At 43.1% G+C, this 12500-nt stretch overlaps 1 protein-coding gene across 2 annotated transcripts in view; it reads right to left on the bottom strand.

The window, feature by feature from the left end:
• The window catches only part of sox5 (SRY-box transcription factor 5), a 278008-nt gene that overhangs the window by 243008 nt on the left and 22500 nt on the right, over positions 1-12500 (bottom strand). For both annotated transcript variants that reach the window (XM_053688041.1, XM_053688042.1), the window contains exon 2: positions 2316-2383. The gene's annotated coding sequence lies outside the window, so the exon portion shown is untranslated. The remainder of the gene's footprint in view (positions 1-2315; positions 2384-12500) is intronic.

Below are 12500 nucleotides of genomic sequence, written 5' to 3'. Positions count from 1 at the left end.
AAAGGTATAAATGTAATAACTGTCTTGCATGACTTACAGTGTGTAATTGTACAGGGTGTCTCTCTCTCTCTGTCTCGCTCTCTCTCACTCGCTCTCTCTCCGTCTCTCTCTCATTCTCTGTCTCCTTGTCTCTCATTCTCTCTCGTTCTCTGTCTCCCTGTCTCGCATTCTCTCATTCTCTCGCATTCTCTCTCGTTCTCTGTCTCCCTGTCTCGCATTCTCTCTGTCTCTCTCATTCTCTCTCGTTCTCTGTCTCCCTGTCTCGCATTCTCTCATTCTCTCGCATTCTCTCTCGTTCTCTGTCTCCCCGTCTCTCATTCTCTCTGTCTCTCTCATTCTCTCTCATTCTCTGTCTCCCTGTCTCGCATTCTCTCATTCTCTCTCATTCTCTGTCTCTGTCTCTCATTCTCTGTCTGTCTCATTCTCTCTCATTCTCTGTCTCTCTCTCATTCTCTGTCTCTCTGTCTCTCTCTCATTCTGTCTCTCTGTCTCTCTCTCATTCTGTCTCTCTGTCTCTCTTTCATTCTCTGTCTCTCTTTCATTCTCTGTCTCTCTGTCTCTCTCTGATTCTCTGTCTCTCTGTCTCTCTCTCATTCTGTCTCTCTGTCTCTCTTTCATTCTCTGTCTCTCTTTCATTCTCTGTCTCTCTGTCTCTCTCTCATTCTGTCTCTCTGTCTCTCTTTCATTCTCTGTCTCTCTGTCGCTCTCATTCTCTTATTCTGTCTCCCTCTCTCTAATTCTCTGTCTCTCATTCTCTGTCTCTGTCTCACTCTCTCTCTCATTCTCTCTCTCTCATTCTCTGTCTCTCTCATTCTCTGTCTCTCTCTCATTCTCTGTCTCTCTGTCTCTCTCTCATTCTCTGTCTCTCTGTCTCTCTCTCATTCTCTGTGTCTGTCTCCCTGTCTCTCATTCTCTGTCTCTCATTCTCTCTTATTCTCTGTCTCTCATTCTCTGTCTCTCATTCTCTCTTATTCTCTGTCTCTCATTCTCTCTTATTCTCTGTCTCTCATTCTGTCTCTCATTCTCTTATTCTCTGTCTCCCGCTCTCTCATTCTCTGTCTCTGTCTCCCTGTCTCTCATTCTCTCTGTCTCTCTCATTCTGTCTCTCTCTCTCTCTCATTCTCTGTCTCTCATTCTCTGTCTCTCATTCTCTCTCTGTCTCATACTCTCTCTCTCTCGCTCTCTCACTCACACTCACTCTCACACTCACACACACACACACACACACACCATCCATGTATTTTCCGAGCTCCATGCTCGGCTCTGTGTCCTGGGCAGTGTCAGGAGTGAACCCATATGTCACCCGACGCCCCGTCCTGCCAAGCGTGCACTTGAGTGTATTTGACAGAAAAACAATTTGTGTTTCGGACTGCAGCACTTTCCAGCTGACTGACCTGTGTGTGTGTGTGTGTGTGTGTGTGTGCGTGTGCGTGTGTGCGCGCGTGTGTGTGTGTCTCAGATTCCCTGCATGGTTGCTACAAAATGTTCAGTTCATTCGAGCTGTGCTGAGTCCCTCTGTCTCTCGTTTTCTTTTTTCTCGTTATCTCTTTTATCCTTTCTCTCCGTCCTTCTCTACGGTCACAACCCCAAACTCACTTCAACACTCGTCCTCTCATCCTGTCTTTCTTTTTGCATTCCTCTCTCTATCAGTCTTGACTCATCCTTTTCTCACTCTCCGTCTCTCTTTCCACGTCTCTTGCTCGCTTGTTCTTTTCTTACTTTCCTCTAATCTAATTCTTTTCTCTACTTTCCTCTCAAGGTCTATCCGTCTCTCTGTTTTTATTTCTCTCTGCATCACTATTTCTGTGCCTATCTCTCTATCTCTGTCACACTGTCTCTATCTGTCTCTTTCTCAGTCTCTCTTTCACCCCTGTTCCATCTCTCTCTTTTTATATCTCTGCCTCTCTCACAGGCCATCTTTCTCTTTCTATCGCTCTCTCTTTAAATCTCTGTCTAACTGTCAAGCTCTCTCTTTCCATGTCTCTTTTTCTCAATCTACTTCTCTCACTCTGTGTCAGTCTGATCTCTCTGCCTCGCTCTGCCTCTATCTCTGTCTCTGCCTCAGGTGAGGATCCTGTCTGAATCTTCAGTGTCCATTGTACAATTGGTCCTGGGTGAACGCTGCGTTTTATTGGCTGAGACTCATGTATCCATGGTAACTGCTTGGCCGTAACGATGGCTGTAATGTTGATATAATTTGGTCATAGTGATGATTGGAGGCTCTTCCGAGGTGGCGTATAACGAGGAATTGATTTGTTTACTCGTCATATTTCAGCACTACTGGAAGAGCATCAAAGCTTAAAACAGGAACTGACCTACTAAAAGCGGGACGGAGATGAGAGCCTGTCTTCACACTGCTGAGCCATCAGTGAACGCATGAATCCTGAGAGAGAGAGAGAGAGAGAGAGAGAGAGAGAGAGAGAGAGAGATCATCATTACCTTTCTGAAATAAAGTTAATATCCAGTATAGACATAGATCATTAGCCATTAATGTGTTGTGACATCATATATATACTACAACTATTCATAAACAGCTTATAAGCAGAAATAACAGCCACGCTTTACATATCCCTGTCATTATGACGTCATGGCATTGGTATAACTATTCGTAAGCAGCTTATAAGCAGAAATAACAGCCACGCTTTACATATCCCTGTCATTATGACGTCATGGCATGGGTATAACTATTCGTAAGCAGCTTATAAGCAGAAATAACAGCCACACTTTACATATCCCTGTCATTTTGCCATCATGGCATGGGTATAACTATTCATAAACAGCTTATAAGCAGAAATAGGAGCCACACTTTACATATCCCTGTAATTATGACGTCATGGCATTGGTATAACTATTCGTAAACAGCTTATAAGCTGAAATAACAGACACACTTTACATATCCCTGTCATTATGACGTCATGGCATTGGTATAACTATTCGTAAGCAGCTTATAAGCAGAAATGACAGCCACGCTTTACATATCCCTGTCATTATGACGTAATGGCATTGGTATAACTATTCGTAAGCAGCTTATAAGCTGAAATAACAGACACACTTTACATATCCCTGTAATTATGACGTCATGACATTGGTATAACTATTCATAAACAGCTTATAAGCAGAAATAACAGACACACTTTACATATCCCTGTAATTATGACGTCATGACATTGGTATAACTATTTGTAAGCAGCTTATAAGCTGAAATAACAGACACACTTTACATATCCCTGTCATTATGATGTCATGACATTGGCATAACTATTCGTAAACAGCTTATAAGCAGAAATAGGAGCCACGCTTTACATATCCCTGTAATTATGACATCATGGCATTGGTATAACTATTTGTAAGCAGCTTATAAGCAGAAATGACAGCCACGCTTTACATATCCCTGTCATTATGACATCATGACATTGGTATAACTATTCATAAACAGCTTATAAGCAGAAATAACAGACACACTTTACATATCCCTGTCATTATGACGTCATGGCATGGGTATAACTATTCATAAACAGCTTATAAGCTGAAATAACAGCCACGCTTTACATATCCCTGTCATTATGACAGCATGGCATTGGTATAACTATTCGTAAACAGCTTATAAGCAGAAATAACAGCCAAGCTTTACATATCCCTGTCATTATGACGTCATAGCATTTTTTTATAACTATTCATAAGAAGCTTATAAGCAGAAATAGGAGCCACACTTTACATATTCCTGTCATTATGACGTCATAGCATTGGTATAACTATTCATAAGCAGCTTATAAGCAGAAATACGAGCCACGCTTTACATATCCCTGTCATTATGACGTCAAGGCATTGGTATAACTATTCGTAAGCAGCTTATAAGCAGAAATAACAGCCACAATATCTGACATGACAGCTACAATGCCAGCTGTCAGGATGTAAGCTCAGAAAGTATCACTTCATCACTTGACAGTGAAGTATCACTTGACATCAAAATTAGTCAAGGCAGCCTTGATGACAGACAAGGCGTAAGGCCTGAATTAGTGTTTATAAACGTTAATGTCACAGCTATGAACGTGCACCAGAGATACATTTGGACTGATGAAGATGCTGGATTTTTCCTTGATTCTCCCATTTATTGCTGTATTTGCATTTGGTAGTGGCATGTGTGTGTGTGTGTGTGTGTGTGTGTGTGTGAGTGTGTGTGAGTGTGTGTGTGTGTGTATTCACCTGCATGTAAAAAGCTTTGTTCTAATCTTTATGGTAATCGAGTCTGGCGGCCACTTGGCTGTAGGCAGAGCAGATCAGGCATTAATAGAAAGTAAATGTGTTTGTGCGGAGAAGGAGTCACTTGAAACCGGACTAATTTATTCCTTATTGAATTGAGTGTGTGTGTGTGTGTGTGTGTGTGTGTGTGTGTGTGTGTGTGTGGTCAGAAGACCTGGGAGCTACTCAGTCATTGCCAAAAACACATCTACAATGACTCTTCACTTTCCCCATTGTGTTTTTTTTTCAAACATCAAATATCAGAATGTTATTCTGCCTTAACCATGTTCACACACACACATACACACTTACACACTTGCGCAACAGCAACCACGCCGAGCTCCATATATTATTATTTTAAAAAGGTCACCGTTTTCTCTGGCTAAGCGCCCCGAGCCTATTGATAATTTTATGCACAAACAAATGGCAAATTTGTGCCACATAAATATGTATTAGCAATTAATAATGTCCCTCGTCTGCCGCGGATGCCAGGTGCATGCGAAATCGCCTCTGCCGCACTGCACGACTGATGCTTTTGTCTTTCCTGCTGGTCTCTCTCAGGTCCTTTACAATGGACGAACAATAGGAACCAGTAAGCTGGGCATTGTGTGGTGGAGGAGAGGGGGAAAAACGTGAGCGAAAACGCCAAAAAATCACCTGGACTGTGCCAAGCGTAATGCGGGCAGCGCCTGATGCGGTCGGGGGCGTTATTAAATTAGCAGCAGTGCTACAAAGAGAGATTTAGAAAAAAAAAAAAAAGGCTTTTTTATGCTCTTATTGGTTGGCTGGCATGAGGAAAACTGAGTGTGTGTGTGTGTGTGTGTGTGTGTGTGTGTGTGTGTGTGTGTGTGTGTGTTTAACCACCTGTTTAACCACATCAACACCTGACCTGTTTTCACCTGAGGTCTCATGCAGCGGTATAACACAATGACACTCTCTGTATCCGTACCCGGATTTTAATCAAAAATTCCAGGAAAACGCTGGGAATTGAAAAATAAATAAATAAAGTTAGCTTGGATAACGCCCACGAGAGACAAAGTACATCCAAGCGACACGGGTGAACATTGTCATTACGATGTTTAACATGAGCGGAAAACCTCATGCTCATGACACAAGAGGTATACCACAGGGGCTTACTCAGAGGATCAGTAATGACCAACCCAGAGCTCTGAAACTTTATCTGAAACATATGGAACCCTGTCATTATTGTGCCTTGACATGCTGTTGTTATAAGTATTCATAAACAGCTCATAAGCAGAAATAAGGAATGTACTTTACATAACCTTGTCATTATGATGTCATAACATTATTATAAGTATTCGTAAAAAGCTTATGTGCTAAATATAAGAAGCGTATTATATAACCCTGTCATTATGATGTCATGGTATTGTTATAAGTATTCGTAAACAGCTCATAAGCAGAATTAAAAAACATACATTACATAACCCTGTCATTACGATGTCATGCTATTGTTATAAGTATTCATAAACAGCTCATAAGCAGAAACAAGGAATGTACTTTACATAACCTTGTCATTATGATGTCATAACATTATTATAAGTATTCGTAAAAAGCTTATGTGCCAAATATAAGAAGCATATTATATAACCTTGTCATTATGATGTCATGCTATTGTTATAAGTATTCGTAAACGGCTCATAAGCAGAAATAAGCAACTTACTTTACATAACCCTGTCATTATGATGTCATGCTATTGTTATAAGTATTCCTAAACGGCTCATAAATAGAAATAAGCAACTTACTTTACATAACCCTGTCATTATGATGTCATGCTATTGTTATAAGTATTCGTAAACGGCTCATAAATAGAAATAAGCAACTTACTTTACATAACCCTGTCATTATGATGTCATGCTATTGTTATAAGTATTCGTAAACGGCTCATAAGCAGAAATAAGCAACATACTTTACATAACCCTGTCATTATGATGTCATGCTATTGTTATAAGTATTCGTAAACGGCTCATAAGCAGAAATAAGCAACACACACTTTTCAAACCGTGTCATTATGACGTCATGACACTGTATTTGACATTGTAAGTATTCATAAACAGTTAATAGGCAGAAATAATGAAAAAGTGTTACTTATGTCATGTGCACAAAAACTTTCATACATAACCATGTTATTACTGTGTCATTAGCTTGCTATAAGTGCTCACAAAACACTTATACACTGATATTAGGGAACAGATGTTCCTTAAGAGCCAGGGCAAATAGCCCTAACTGTGTCATTACTATGATATCAAGTATTTATAGAACTTTTATAAACAGAAATAATACACTTTACATAAGGGCCAGAGAAAATACGTCATTGCAATGTCATGACATTGACAGTCTTATAAGCAGGAATAAGAAACGTGTGGATTTAAGAATGAACGAAAATATACATAACCCCGTCATTCTGATGTTATCACACTGTTTTAAGTGCTCGTGCTCTACCTAAGGGCCTTAGAAAACATACATAAGGGTGCTGTTATAAGTGTTCATAAAGAGCTTATAAGCAGAAGTAAGAAACACTTTTCTTAAGTGCCAGAGCAAATATACATGAGGCCATGACTTTGTTATGTGTGCAAAGTATCACAGGGTCTTATTTGGGGGAAAGGTTGGATTAATAATGACCTGCTCAGAGCTCTGGCGCGTACACACACACACACACACACACACACACACACACACACACACATGCACTAATCGTAATGCCACCGTACACATCTGTCTATTCATTTCAACTCTAATACAATAATAACATTGAAACATCTGTTAATGAGACACAATGCAATCAAGGAAAGTGGGCGGAGCCTGACACAGCATCTGTTGCCCAGACCTGCGTAAGCCGGTATGTCCTAACAGAACGCTAAGCGGTGTTCACTGACCCTGAAATCCATCACCCCCCCCCCCCCCCACCCCCCACTCCCCAACCACACACACACACACACACACACACACATATCATAGACAACCCTAGACAAGCTCTGAAAGTAACCCAGACCGACAGGGGTTCAATTACCTGCTTCCCCTCCCCCAACAACCTCCTACACCACGTCTGGGGCACTGAGTGCCACTTCCTGCCTGGTCCCCAAGGCTGTAGGTCTGGAGGGTTTCTATGTGTATGTGCGTGTGTGTTTGTGTGTGTGTATGACTCTCCTGAAAGGGCCATTGTTCACCAAGGTGGTCCCGAGGAGAGGCAGGGCCCAAGCGGGGTGGACAGTTAGCGGAGGTGGCTAATCACAAGGCGGGTCGGTAAATATTTATCCGGAGGGATGTAAACGGCCGCTCGGTATAATTTAGCGACAGGCTGTTCCTTCCTGCGTGGTGATGTTGTTTAGTCTCAAAGTGGAGATGGAGGACAAGTATGTGTGCATGTGTGTATGTGTGTGTGGGGAGGGTTAAACACGTACAACCAAACCCGATTACCTGTTGTGTAGTTTTTCATTCCCACACCGCACTCGCTGTGCTAATTTTAACACGGTCAGAACCCTTAGAAATCTGGAGCATGGACCCGTTAAAGACTGAACCGTCAGGACATCTTTAACAGCGATGACGCCTGATGACTTCCTGTTTTGATTACTGGAAAAAACCCCTCCTGACGACACGGAGTTCGAAAGCCTGCACTACATTTTGGTGAAAAAGATATATATATACATTGGGGGTGGAAACTTACGAGCAGGTCTGTTTACATGTGCTTCGTTTGCTAGCTGTCTCATTAGCAAATAGAGAAGGAAGCCAGGAATGAATGATACACAAACCTCCAGCGAGCAAGCTTACAGATCCTGGGTTTCCAACAAGGCGACCCACAGACCCCTAGAGGACACAAACGGTACTGCGGGGGAAAAGAACGAGCCAATCACGTCCTCATACCACCTCACGTCCTTATGATTTCTTCATCCGCGTCGCCTCTAGTTTTGCTGATTATGGTTCTAAGGGATGTACGGAATACAGATTTGTTTCCTACAAAGAGCTAATTACGTAGAGGTAGATTTTAGGGGGTGACAATGAGGAAAAAAGCACCAATCTTTTTGCTTTTTCTACTAGCTAACATGTCACTACTAGCTAGCTTGTTTGTGAACCTAGCTAGCGTCTTCAGCTGGCGGACTAACATTACCCAAGCGAACGTCTAAGCTACTCAACACAGAATTTTGTCAATTTCCTTCAGAAACGAAACGCTATACCACGAGAAATAAAAAATAAAACATATTAATGTGCTCGTCCTTGTACGTAATCGTTTCTATAGTAACACTAATAAGAACTAAAAAAAAAAAAACAGATGAAAAGTGAATGTCGATGCGGTGACGTTTTCCGTAAGGAGATGTTTATTGGACGTTTATGCTCTACGGAAGGAGTCTCCGGTGTCAGTCGGAGGTAAAGCTGTAACTTTTGAGTTTTCAAGACATGGATGTTTACGCTCTGTGAGAAAAAGCTGCGTCTTGTTTTTGTTTTATTCACTTCTAGACGTGTCCCCCGTCCTCAGACCGCTGTACGACGCCTGCGTCTGGGAACGAGCGGAGCTGCAGATGTTGCCGCTAATGCCTTAATAAGATAAAAGCTTCCAAATGACTTACTTTTAAAAAAAAAAGAAAGAAAGAAAGAAAGAAAGAAAGAACAAGAAAAATTGACAGTAAAGATAAAGGCAAAGCCTGACCGCAATTCGGCTTCGTTTAAAACGACGTCTCTGGGGTGGGTTTTTTTTTTTTTTTTTTTGAGCTTTTAATCCCCACCCCCGCAAACGCACACAGAAAATGTCTCAGGACATGTCTCGGTTTTATTTGGTGTCTCAAACGCACACGTAATTATGTTCAGAAACTCAAAAGACACACCAATCTAAAGATCTGAAGACCCTAATCAAATCTCTTCAATGATATTACAGCTTTAAAAAAAAAAAGAAAAAAGAAAGAAAGAAAAAAAGACATACGGCATTTCCCTTGTTAGTTCATGACTGCGCTGTTGTCCCAGAGGACGCAGGAACACACCTGGCCCTGTCACATGGGACAAACACATGGACATGGATTTACTGCGTGTGCGTGTGTGTGTGTGTGAGAGAGAGAGAGAGAGAGAGAGAGAGTGAAAGAGTAAGATGTTTGCCTTGTTAGATACAAACAATTTACATTTAACATAGCTCAAGAGAAGCACGGCGGAAAGGCGGAGGTCGTGAGCGCACGATGACGCAAGAACGCTCACGTTTATTTGTCGAGAACGTGTCGATTAGTGGCAGGTTACGATAACAATGCAGCTGAGTAATTTATTAGTTTGGCGGAGGTCACGTCTGTTTAAAGCGCCAGCATTTTCCACCGAGGCTGTCGGAAAAGCCGGGCTCGTACGATGCCGGAGAACAGCAGCGTGGTTTTTAAACGCTCGATTCTGATTGGTCAGAACGGCAGCTCGGGTTTCGGTTGACGCGCTCGTCCTGTTACGTTTTCGTTTCTATAGCAACAGTTCAGCTCTTTCTTACCCAGTATAAATATCAGCAAGACTCCGACGATGTGAACGTGTGTATGTGTGAGTCTTTATATAGTCCGTGGACAGGAAATGACTGCTGAACAGGAAGTGCATGAGACAGTTGGTTCAGTACTCATGGGGGGGGGGGGGGGGGTTGTTGAAGCTTCCTAAATGGTTCCATACTTAATAAATAAAAGTGTTAAAGAGTCTTTTTTTGTATGAGTGCAGTGACATGGTTCACTTGGATGAGGGATAAGGAGTCACTGAACTGGAGTCCGAATGAATCGATTCGAATCGGCACGATTCGACTCGTCAGTTTGATTCGGCCGAAAGTCTCTCAAATCCCATTTACGAGCCATGCGTATCCGATTCTCCGGGTGGACCAAAAAAATACAAAAATAAAGATTAGCGGACGGAACAATCCCCGGTCCGGTTTTGAGCTTCGTCTAAGCGGAGTTTTCTCCAAGAGCGTGTTCTCCCGGTGGTCCTCTCAAAAAAAAAGACTCTAAAATCTCTAAAATCATCCCTAGGTGTGAATGTGTGTGAGGTGGGTGTGTTCCGGGTCACACCCAATGATCCCGGGACAGACTCCATCAGGTATCCATCATGACCCTGACCAGGATAATGCGCTTAGCAGCGTGTATAAAGGTAAAGATACTTGAACCTCCCTACTGTCTACATTTGCCCCCCCCCCAACCCGGTTTCCAGAGCAATTTATTTCCAGCTCAGCGTGATAACAAACGCTCGTTAAAGCAGATTAATTCCACAAGAGGATTACCCTCCATATTAGATCATGAAAGGAGAGATGGTGTGGATTTGATCCGGAGGTAATCCAGGTGAAACAGATCCAGCAGCTGGATCAGCCCGAGCCTTTGTTTCTGACCCATCAATGAGAAATGTCATTAATATCCCACTGATACCACTGCTTTTAGTGTATAAATACACACCGAGCGTATACACCGCACTATACCCGTCCGTCCGTCCGTCCGTGTGTGTGTGTGTGTGCGTGATGCTTTTAGCTAAACCGTGTTTATGTACGGAGATGATGGATGTGAAAATAATCAGCGGAGAGAGAAGTGAGAGGCGGCAGCGGTGAAGCTTTTAAAGAAACCCGGAAAAGCCACAACACACAATGTTTTGTTGTTGTTGTTGTTGTTGTTGTTGTTTTTTAGTCTATATTTATCATTTCAGTGCCACTCGTTAGAGGAATTTCTTCATTTGGATGGTATGTGGGCTTCAAAACGAGGCTGAATCATGAATCATGTGATCGCAAAGCTCTTCCCAAACAAGCGCTCAGCTCTGGAAAGTTCTCCCTCGCGACACTTCGAACCGCGGTGCCGTTTAGCCGTTGTAAAAAAATAAAAAAATAAACAAACAAATAAATAAATAAATAAGTAACGACAATAAAAATCCTCGATCGATGTGCGTTCGAAAAAGTGTCGACTCATCTCCAGCGACGATCTCGCTCTCGTTTCTGTTCGTTTTTTTTCTTCGCCGTTCTTCGCTGAAATCGAGACGCATTTCCAAACCTTTCCGTAAACGGTTTGAAAACCGAACGGAAAACCCGTCCACGCCGGGTTTCTACAAACGCTTCACTTGCGCGCGTTTACGAGCGCCGATAGGGACCGAAAGTCCAGCTGAAATACCTGCGTCTAGCCACGCCCACGGATCTCGTCGGAGCTTAAAAAACGCCGGAAGTACGGGTCCGAGTGAATGACTTACGAGAGAGAGAGAGAGAGAGAGAGAGAGCGTTCAAAGTGATGCTCGCTCGCCCGTTCGACGCAGCCCGTCTCGGTTTATTGGCGAATGAAATAACAGGTGCGTACGGAAACGATTGAGACACTACGCCCGAACCGGACGGACGTTCGCCCCGCGCTCCTTCCTCCTCCGAAGGATGCATTGTCGAGATGAAGGGAAAGGAAAAGAGAAAGAAAGAGAGAGCAAATGCGGCGAGAAATTGTAGCAGTAACTAATTGTTATCATTACGCGTGTTTGAAAAGTGTTTTCAAACAAGCAATCAAAGTCTGCCTCTGTAATTAGCGGGAAACAGCGGTGTCTGTGTTTCCTCGTGCCGTTCACCACTGCAATCTGAGAGGCATTAGATAAATCAGATCCTTTTCCCTCGTTGAACAAAAAAAAAAACCTGTGCGGGCCGGGCTGCATTGTGCCGGAGAGACAGCTTGACTGAAAACAAACCGACATGAACCATTTGAAGCAGAAAGAGAGGGGGGAAAAAAACATACAACAACCTGTCACGACTGAAATGCCTCTAATTTTTCTGTCATCTCCCGGCAGTTTAACAAGAGAGAGGCGCGTTCTGTCCCCTCAATTATCCTCCCCAGACATCCACACACACTCGGCACACACTCGGAGACAAACGGCAGAAATCTGCCCCGTCTCCTTCTCTCTCTTTCTCCTTGTCCCTTACCCTGTACTTTTCACTCTCCTTCTATTCATTCCATCCTGTTCCTTCATCTTGGCCCTGTTAGAGACACTCAGGCGTGTGTGTGTGTGTGTGTGTGTGTGTGTGTCGGTGTGTTCTGTCGGTCAGCGCACAAGAAGTGTTTAACTCGTGGACGTTATACAGCACACCGTCACCTTCGTGCCTCTAACTAGCGACCCGAGATGCGACACGGGAGGGGGCGGAGTCTTGAAAGTCCACGAGACAAAATGTGACGCTTTGTTAATTTACGGCCTTTTCGGTAGACGCCCTTATCCAGAGTGATAGTGGTAGCTTGGCAGTGCTGGGGCTTGAACTCCTGACCTTCTGATCAGTCACCCAGATCCTTTAACCAGCGATCCACCGC

Source organism: Ictalurus punctatus, chromosome 19, assembly GCF_001660625.3.
Source record: "Ictalurus punctatus breed USDA103 chromosome 19, Coco_2.0, whole genome shotgun sequence".
NCBI lineage: Eukaryota > Metazoa > Chordata > Actinopteri > Siluriformes > Ictaluridae > Ictalurus > Ictalurus punctatus.
This window is presented reverse-complemented; position numbering and strand designations above follow the sequence as displayed.